Raw genomic sequence first — 10,560 nt, 5'->3', positions numbered from 1 at the left:
GGCACATATATCTATAATTTATAACAATATATAATATTAATACATAAAATTTGGTATCTAATTTTTTGTTTTTTATTTTAATTCTACTAATATTTTAAAATTATTTTACGGTTACTTATTTTACTAATAGCTACAAAAATTTTAGCATAATCTCTGTTCAATTTTTTATTTTCACAATCTATCTTAGTATTCCAAATCTATAAACAAACGCAGCCTTACACATAGCTTTTTTTTTTTTTTTGGTCAAGCATGGCTTGCTTTTTACATTCCACTTTGATATTATTATTTTGTCTGTGAATGTAGTTATTGTCGGTCTCTCCCTGGCCCAAAATGCCACTTCAAAAAATATGTACTCTTATCAAAAATCTAAATCTGAGAAACACGTTGGGAAAAAAAACTATGACTCCCAAGGCAAAATAAGCCTACACTACCAAAGCCCACAGGTATCGCAACAGTAGCAAGTGGGTAGGGATGAAGTTCCTGGTGTGCGTTCAATAGGATTAGGTGAGGCTGTAGGTTTTTGGGAGGGAGTCAGTTTATACATCTTCTGTTCGAATTGTGGGTTAAACCCGGGTCTTCACCCGGTCCGGTCCGGCTCTTCGGACCCTTCCCATGAAGAAACCAAACAAACTTACTGATATTTAGAGATGAAAAGTCTTGAAAGTTGAAACAAAGGAGACGCCAAAACCCTGGTACTTGCTACTTGTTTCCTTCAATTTCTGCATTTTATCGAAACGTAGGCACAATGAGTATCATAAGGTATGCCAACCTCCATTCCGCATTCCTTCTTCGTTTGTTTCGCTCTGATCCTTTGAGGCTTTATGCTCATTCTCCTTTTCCAATTGCTCTTAACAATAATAATATAATAAAGGATAAGTATTGTTTTAGTTCTTAAAATTTAGAGTCAAAATTAAATTTGTCTCTGATCTTATTTGGTATTAAATGAACGAGCAAAGTGGGTGTGCGAGCATTAAAGCTTCATAGCAACGAGGTTAGATGAGTTATTTCAAAGTTAATTGAAACAGAATACATTATATATCCACCTGCTTGTTCTGACAAATTTTTTTCTTCTCTTTTTTATTTAGGATTCCAAGAAGTTTATGCCTGAATTGAAGATTCCTGAATTGGAGATTCCTGAATGGGGAACCTGCTCTTCCAACCGAAACGTGTCAATGGATTTGTAAATCCGTTGAGGATGTTTGTTAATTTGATATTGACTACTATGGTATTGAATTTCTGGAGTTTCAATGTTTCAATAATGTTATTTTCCTTTTATTGATGTGTTTTACATATTTTTAGTAAATCTAAGTGATTCCATATCTAATGATTTGAAAGCGAAACTTATTCCTCTTATGAGTATTAATTTTTGAAAGTGTATCAAAAGTTCTTTCAATTGAATAGAACAATAAAAACAAATTGGAAAGAAAAGCAAAACAAATTTGAAAATAAAATGATTGAAATTAAAAAAAAAATATTAAATTTAAGTAAAACAGTAAACTATCTTCGACAAGATCGAAGAACTTTGAAATCGACAACAAAGTGCTAAATCTTAAAAGAAAACAGAAAGAATAAACTTGATTGAAAGATAAATTTGCATGGAAATAAAGATTACAAGAAATTTAAATGAAATTTAAAAGATATGGAAGAAATCCTATGGAAAAGAAAGCTCTTTGCATCAACTCTGAAAATCACTGGGGATGTGAGTGTGCGAGAGTGTTTTCTGAAAACAAATTCTAACTATTTTTTCTTCGAACCTTTACCTACTTATAAGAGTCTTTGACCAATCAAATTCAAACATAACTCTCACGTGTATTAATCTTTGAGTAACCGTTCCGCTCTTTTGCACGATGTGGGTACCTGCCATCAATTAGCTTTACTTATCAACTTCTTCATTTCTTCTATTACTTCATTCTTTCTAAATGAGTTCTTATCTATCGAAATTCACTCCCTTGTCGATATGCCATTTTCGATAAGCCCCATGAAGCAAGTTTTTACTTCAAAGCTCAAAACTTATTTATTTTCGACTAACAAATTGCCCCCTTAGGATTGATGCTCTATCGAGCTATAAAAAAAAATGCTCAATCCTATTTTCTCTTAAGAATTTTAAGACCCATAACTAGACAATTAATTCAAACACGGCTCATTAACTACCCACGTTTCCATTATTTTAAAAGTAACGTCCACAAAGACTCGTTTCCTCATTAGTTACTAACAAAATTTGAAAATTTTCTCCAAAATCTCTTTATAAACCCTTGGTCTCCATATTTTCATTTTTCTTTTCAAAATCCATCTTCTTCCAATAGCTACACCAATCTTTTCATCAAATTTCTTGTGCATCCTTCTTCATCCGAAACCAAACCAACGCTCATTTCTTTTTCTTTCCAACATCAATGGCTTCTTTTAAAATCCTAGAAACTTCAACAATCAAAGACAAAGACAAACAAGTTATGACTGAAACTTTTGAACAGTCTGACTTGAAAATAGTATCTCGATTCAATGACACTGTCATTGAAGACCCTAAGAACATTACAAATGACAAAAGAATCCTTTTCTTTTTTACTGTCGAAGATGATACTTGCTGTTTTGTCAGTCCTTTGCAAACCTTAGAACAAGTCAAGAAAAACGCCCATTACTTTTCAAGTGGTGAAGGAGAAAGTATAGTTTTTCATTAAATATTATGATACAAGTAGGCAACAAATGCAACTAAACAGCGCACCACAAATATACCAACAATAGCATATCAAGTACAGATTGTAGGACTGGTAATGGGTAGGGTAATGTAAGATTTGGATTTTATTCTAATTTTATCTACGGATTGAAAATTTTCTTAAAGTTCTATCCTATTCTATTCTATCTGTGGATTGAGAATCTCTCAACCCTAGCTCTACCTGCACCCTAAAGTTCTAAATCATATCCTATCCGATCCTACTCGCATAAAAATAAAAAATTTTCAAGCAAATATAAAATTTAACCATTCCAAATTTCATACATATTAATAAAATAGAAAATAAAAAACTAAATTCAAATTAAAATTAAAAATAATAAAATCTTAAAGAAATTCAACATAAAATTATAAATAATGTGATCATCAACTAACTTAGTGATTATTTCAAGTTTTTATAAAAGGAAGATTGTGAGTTCAACACTCACTTTTTTCACTACATACATAACTTTTACATATATATTATATAATATATTAGGGTGCGGGTAGGGTATGGTAGGGTATACCCTGAACTCATACCCTACCCTACCTGCAGGCAAACTCGCACCGCACTCTACCTTACTCGCAGCAAGTCGGGTAGACAATCCTATCCGAATAGGTTAGTCCGGATTGGGTACTCGCGGATAGGGTATATATTGCCAGCCCTAACAGATTGGAAAATTAGTTTTGTAAATATTTATAGAGAAGATAATAGATGTGCAGGTTGCTTAGCATGCAAAAGTTTGAATCTAGATTCAGAATTCTATTTTTAGGATACCCATTTTAAAGAGGTTCTTAGGTTATTAGTAGATGATGAATAAGGAACATCTTTAACTCGTTTAATTTCAGTGTAATTTTTTTTTGGACTGTGACTCCCTCTTAATAAAAAAAAAACATATCAAATATACGAATCAAGTTGAGTTGGTCTAATAGTTAGTTTATTAATCTGTTTAAACAAGTGTCAGAAAATTTGAATTTCACCTTATATATATAACAATTTATTAATTAACAACAAATCTTTAAATTGAGTTATATATATATATGCCATATATATATATACCAATGAGTTATAGCTCAAATGGTATAGTCTCCCCATATTCAATTAAGAGGTTGCAGATTCGAGTCTCCTATCTTTAGTAAAAAAAAAAAAGAGTTATATATATATATATATATATATATATATATATATATATATATATATATCAAGTACACTAGTTGACACTTTATTATCTACTAGATCCCTTAGTTAAGTAATTCACAGAAACACAACTTACAAGCATAATATTACCAATTAGGAAAATCCGTCAATAACTTAATAAAGAACCTTTGTCACATGGATCCATCAAGTTGAGGGCAACGGTGGAATGCTTTATGTCATTTATGGAAAATCCGTCAATAACTTAAATAGATATATTTTTTTAGTAAGTACTTACACATATATTTTGTGGGATATGCTTCCTCTAATTACATTTATTTATTTATTTATTCAATAATTGATTTGCAGTGCATTAGGATTTACTTGTCCGATCCATAAATGCTGGAAACTTGTCCAATTAGTATTTAGATGATTAATGTGAACAATAATGATTAAATAAATGCATAAACACAACTGGCTTCATTCTTATTAATTAATGTATTCTTCTATCTTGTGATTGAGTGTTTTTTTTTTTCTTTGAAATTCATATCCAAACTCTATTAATCTATTACATATTTGATTGAAAATAATAGAAAAAGTATATAAGTGATCATATTTCTAATATGTTTTTTTATGCAAAAATATTTGTAAATTTTTTTATACCTCATCTTTCTTTTTTATTCTGTTATGGTAATTTTTTTTTTTAAATTAACATAGATCGAACTCTAGACTTTAATTTAAGTCATAGAAAGTTTAATATCATACTAAACAATTTTTTCTCTTCAAAATTTAAACTGATAAAAAGTAAATGAATGATTCATATTTCTAATAATTATTTTCGATATTTCTTTTACCTATTTCTAAAATTCAAATTCGAGGCCACCAAAAAAGAAAACACTTGTTTACTATTCCACTAACCTCAGTTTGTGATTGAGATTTTTTACAGAGAATTTTTCTTTTTCAACTCACACATAATTTGGTATTTTTTATCAATCTTATTACTTCTCAAAGATATCAAAGTAAGCGAATAAAACTAACCATGCAAAAACAAATTAGAATAGAATAACTATTCATGTGTTTTTACCTATAATTTAAACTTGTATATGATACTAATAATTTTATGATAAAATATAAACAATTTTATAATTTAAATTTTTAGAATAAATAATTTTATGATAAATGGAAATACAGCAAGAACGTTCTTTATTTATCTATGGCTTGTTTTGTATAAGTTGAAAAGTTTTGAGTCACGTTCAAACAGCCTGTCGGATTGTATCGTGAAAAAAAAAAATTAGATTCCAACCGCAATATCCGAAATTAAGTCTAATTTAATTTAATATTTATTTTGTTACGTTATTAAAATTTTCTACAATGTGAATATATAAGAAATAATGCTTTAATTGTTAAAATAACAAAGTGAAGTGATTATTTCAATCTCATTTATGCTTTGTCAACAAGGATAGGCACTGTAAATTATTAAGACTTGACTCATAGTTTCACATATATATGTCCCATAGAAAATTTCAAATTAGTGGTTAGGATCTGCTTGATCTTTATAAGATACCCACACTTAATTAGTCCACCATGAAGTTTATTTAATATAGTCTCTTCTTTAATTTCTTTTCAAATAATTTAGTAAATATTTAGGTGAGTTCGATATTGATTAACAATTTATCAAAAGTTAAGATATGTTTTAAAATTCATATTATCTCTACTAAGGAGTTCTTATGGCGACAAATTAAGAAAAAAAAATAAATCCGCATCCTTGAAGAATATATTCTCAACTTTAATTTTATATATAGCGTGTTAACCCCTTCTTAGAGAATAAAAAATCCCATTATTTAATTTTAATATTGACTAATTTAAAAAAATAAAATAATAATTAAATTTTTGAGAATTTATATTTTAAACATATTAATTTTTTAAAAAATATCAATAATATTTTTTAAGATAATAAACATAGATAAGTTAGTTTAAATTAAGATATTTTTCCTTAATCATAAGAGCTAATTTAAATATAGTGTATCCATATCTGTTATTTTAGAGAATTTTATTAGTATTTTTTTTAGGGATTAATATTTTCGAAGTGTAAATCTTCACAAGTTTATTTGTCATTTTATTCAATTTAAAATTACAATTGAATATGATTAATGTTCGAAAATTATTTAATTTTCTAATTTATTTGTAAAGAATACATATATTAATTATAATCACAAATGATGTTATTTTAAATTAAATGACTTATATAGTGTTGATCTCATTTATTGTTATAAATGCTAAATTGAATAAGTCATAATTATTTTTTATTTGTAATTAAATGAGAATAAAACTATATATTATCTTTATAGGCTTTAGATAGTATTTTTATTTAGACTTTATGATTTAAGAGTGACATGCTCAAATATAATAGTAATTTTAGAATTTTGGTCTTCGATATACTAAAGTCATTTTTCGTAATTCTTTTCTCATAAAAGGTTACAATTCAATTGCCCTACTAAAAATACAGAAGATTTTAGTTGAAAAAGATTAAAATAATTTTTTTATTAATTTTTAAGTTTTAATTTCTATGAATAAAAATATATTTTCATACTATAATATATATTTTTTTATGATTTAATATAGATGATTTAGATTATAAAATAATTGATTTTAACAAATAGTATCAGAATTATCTATAATTTAATTATTAAAAATATTCAATTTTATTATTCTTTTGAATCGATACATGTATATCCGTACGTCGTTTACAATTAGAATTGTTGTGCAGTAAAATTATATATATTTTGAACATTTGTCTGTAGTTCGATTTATTGCTACGTACTGCACATATAATATGTAATTTTACTATGTGTACGCATTAAATGTTTAAGTTTAATACATGTATTATATTATGTACGTGCGTCATATATATATACTCTGTTATATATGTATATTCATAGACATTATTATGTTATTATTTAGCTATATGCATGGTTCTGTATTTATGATGGATACGCCGTGTTTTAATTATTTTTTGAGATGATGTTCATAAAATTATTTTGATAAATAAATATTAATGATTTATTTAGAAATATTGATAGAGTATTATTGAATTATGATTATTTTGTTTTAATTGTGTGTACCATTAATTTAATATAAAATTAATTAATTATCTCTTTTGGGATATAAAAATTATCATGTATATAATTTATGCGAATATTAATCAATTCAAAAAGAGATTTATATTTGGTCAAGTTATATGTATACATATATTAATAATATTTGAGTAATAGAAAATAATATTTATTATTTATACAAACAATAATCAATCCAAAAAATTTATTGTTTGGCCAAATAATAAGCATTGCACACTTTTGTTTATTTTTTATTAATTATGCGATCAATAATCGGCCTAAAAAAGGTTATTGTTTTGGCTAATTAATGAAAAATATATGCGGTAGTAAATAGGTTGTAAAGTTTGAGTTTCCATGTGCGCATTCAGTTGGTCCAAAGAAATGTTTAATGTGTGACAGAAATTTTTGACAATATTTAATTACTGCAATAAGAGTATCACTTACAGTTAATTTTTTTATCTAAAGATTGAAAATTAATGTTGTTATAGATATCTCAATATGGACTCTTTTTTTCATTATTTAACTAATATTTACTGCATGTTTTTGTTTTAATCCAAAAATTATGGCTTCAACTACCAATTCTACACAAGTTAGCAGTATTCCTATGTTGAATGGTTCAAACTTTAAGGTTTAGAAGGATACTGTAGAATTTGTCCTCGATTGTATGGATTTGGATATAGCTCTTTGAGAGGAGAAACCCACTTCCACTTCAAAAAATCCCAATGAGATTAAAATAGAGAAGTGGGAGAGATCCAATCGAATGAGCATTATATATGATCATGAAATGCTCAATTCCTGAGGTGTTTCGGAGCTCAATTACTGAGGATAAAGATGCCAAACAGTTCTTAAAAGATGTTAAAAATTCTTTACTAAGAATGAAAAGGCGGGGGCAAATAACATTTTGAGCAAACTTGTCTCCATAAGGTATAAAAGTAAAGAAAACATAAGGGAGTACATTATGGAAATATCTCATCTTGCTTCTAAATTGAAAGCACTAAAGTTAGAGTTATTTGAAGATTTACTCGTCCATTTCATTTTTATCTCTCTTCCTGCACATTTTGGGCAATTCAAAGTGAGTTATAACATTTTGAAGGACACTTGGTCCCTAAATGAGCTTATATCTCACTGTGTGTAAGAAGAAGAGAAGCTACAGCAAGATAAGACTGAAAGTGCTCACATGATTTCATCTTCTCAGTATAAAAGAAAGTGTGATACTACTGCAGATGTGCCTTCTCAGTAGACAAAGGCTAAGAAATAGGATCAAGTTTTAACCTGTTTCTTCTGTAAAAAGGTGAGACATATGAAGAAGGATTATACCAAATATGCCACTTGGCGTGTAAAGAAAGGTATGATTCTTACTTTCGTTTGTTCTTATGCTAGTTTAAGTTATGCACCTGTTGATACTTGGTGGGTAAATTTTCCTGCTACTACTCATCTAAGTGTTACTATACAGGATTGCCTTTGGAGCTAACTGCTAAGTGATGCTAAAAGATACATCTATGTGGCAGAAGGCAATATAATTGCAGTCAAAGCTATAGGAACCTTTAGATTATGTTCCACGAGTGGATTTTTTACTTGGATTTGTTTGAGACATTTTATGTACTGTCGTTTAGACAGAATTTAGTTTATGTTTTTCGTTTGGACAAATTGGGTTATTTTTGTTCGTTCAAAAACAATAAATTCAGTCTCTTTTATAATTCGAATAATATTTGCTCTGGTTCTTTAATGGATAATCTATATAGGCTTGATTTGAATTCCTATAATAATGAAATAATGCAAACAGGTACAAAACAGAAACTAAATGAGAGTTCGACATCATTATGACACAAACGCGTAGGTCATATCTCTAAACAGAGAATTCAAAGGCTCGTGTCGGATAAAATTCTTAGACTCCTAAATTTGGTAGACTTTGAAGTCTGCCTTGAGTGCATAAAGGAGAAAAGGACAAACGAATGAAAATTAGGTGTCAAGAGAGATAAAGATGTCTTAGAACTGATACATACCGATATATGTGGCTCATTCTTTACTGTCTCTTGAAGTGGACAATGGTATTTTATTATGTTCATAGATGATTACTCTCGTTATGGGTATCTATATTTAAGTCATAAAAAGTCCCAAGCATTAGATGTTTTCGAATCTTTCAAAGCTGAAGTTGAATTTCAACTTGGGAAGAAAATTAAAGCTGTCAAATCAGATCGTAGTGATGAATACTACGAAAGATATGACGGTTTAGGTGAACAACATCCCGGGTCGTTTACTCTTTTCCTAAAGGAGTGCGGTATTATTTTGCAATACACCATGCCAGGCAAACCTAGCGTGAATGGTGTTGTAGAGCGAATGAACGAACTCTTAAGGACATGGTAAGAAGTATGATTAGTCATTTTCCTTTGCCTGAATCACTCTGACGAGAAGTCTTAAAGACCGAAGGTACATTCTTAATAGGGTGCCAAACAAAGCAGTTAACAAAATTTCTTATAAAATATGGACTGAAAAAGACCCAGTATAAAGTATTTACATATTTGGGGATGTCTAGCTGAGGCGCGACCTTATAGGCCCCATGAAAGAAAATTGGACTCAAGAATAATTAATTGCTACTTTATTGGTTATGTTGAGTGTTCACGGGGATACAAGTTTTACAATCATGCATCAAGGACTATTTTTGAAACGAAAAATGAGAAATTTCTTGAGGATGTTGAGTTTGGGGGGAAGAAAATATTAGGAATGTTACCTTTGATGAGGATTCTGTAACTGATAATGATCAGGTCTTCGTACCTATTAGTGTTTAAGATGCAGTTACAATACAAGAGCACAATAAGAATCCTACTGTAGATCCAGTTATAGTATAAGAGAACAAGGAGAATATTATTGTTGCTCAAGATACTACTATAATACAGGAGAATAATGAAAATTCTCCTTAATGCCAACCCATACAGCAAGCTTAACAATCTCAAGAAGTGTCATTAAGGAGATCCAACAGAAAAAGGAGAAGTGCAAGTTTGAGTGAATATATAGTCTATCTCCAAGAACATGAGGATGGCATTGGTTTGACAGAAAATGACCCAATCAATTTTCTTCAAGTCATGTAAAGTTCTAACTCTGAAAAGTGGATTGATGTCATGAAAGAAGAGATGAAGTCTATGAAAGACAATGACGTTTGGTATCTTGTAGAATTATCTGAAGGTGTGAAACCAATTGGTTATAAATAGATATTTAACACCAAAAGGATTCTAAGGATAATGTCGAGAGGTATAAAACTCGTCTAGTAGCTAAAGGCTTCATCCAAAAGGAAGGCATAGACTATAAAGAGACTTTTTCTCTGGTATCATCAAAAGACTCTTTTAGAATCATAATGGTACTAGTAGCTCATTTTGACTTGGAGCTACATCAGATGAATGTACGATATTGTTTCTCAATGGTGACATTGATAAAACGATGTACATAGTACAATCAGAAAATTTTGTATCAAGTGATTCAAAATCTATAGTTTGTAAGTTAAAAAAATTCATTTATGGTCTCAAACAAGCTTTCCGTCAATGGTATCACAAATTTCATCAAGTCATTATCTAATATGGCTTTGAGGTAAATATTATAGATGAATATGTATACCGCAA

The 10,560-nt window shown here is 28.9% G+C and overlaps 1 long non-coding RNA gene across 1 annotated transcript; it reads left to right on the top strand.

Annotated features, from left to right (window-relative positions):
• The first annotated feature begins 473 nt into the window (after positions 1-473).
• Positions 474-1,233, top strand: LOC110267921 (uncharacterized). Its single transcript, XR_002355897.2, has 3 exons — positions 474-759; positions 957-991; positions 1,086-1,233. It is a non-coding gene; the product is annotated as an uncharacterized LOC110267921 (long non-coding RNA).
• Positions 1,234-10,560: the final 9,327 nt, after the last annotated feature.

The sequence above is a fragment of the Arachis ipaensis genome, chromosome B2 (assembly GCF_059453495.1).
Source record: "Arachis ipaensis isolate K30076 ecotype BB chromosome B2, ASM5945349v1, whole genome shotgun sequence".
Classification (NCBI taxonomy): Eukaryota; Viridiplantae; Streptophyta; class Magnoliopsida; order Fabales; family Fabaceae; genus Arachis; species Arachis ipaensis.
This window is presented reverse-complemented; position numbering and strand designations above follow the sequence as displayed.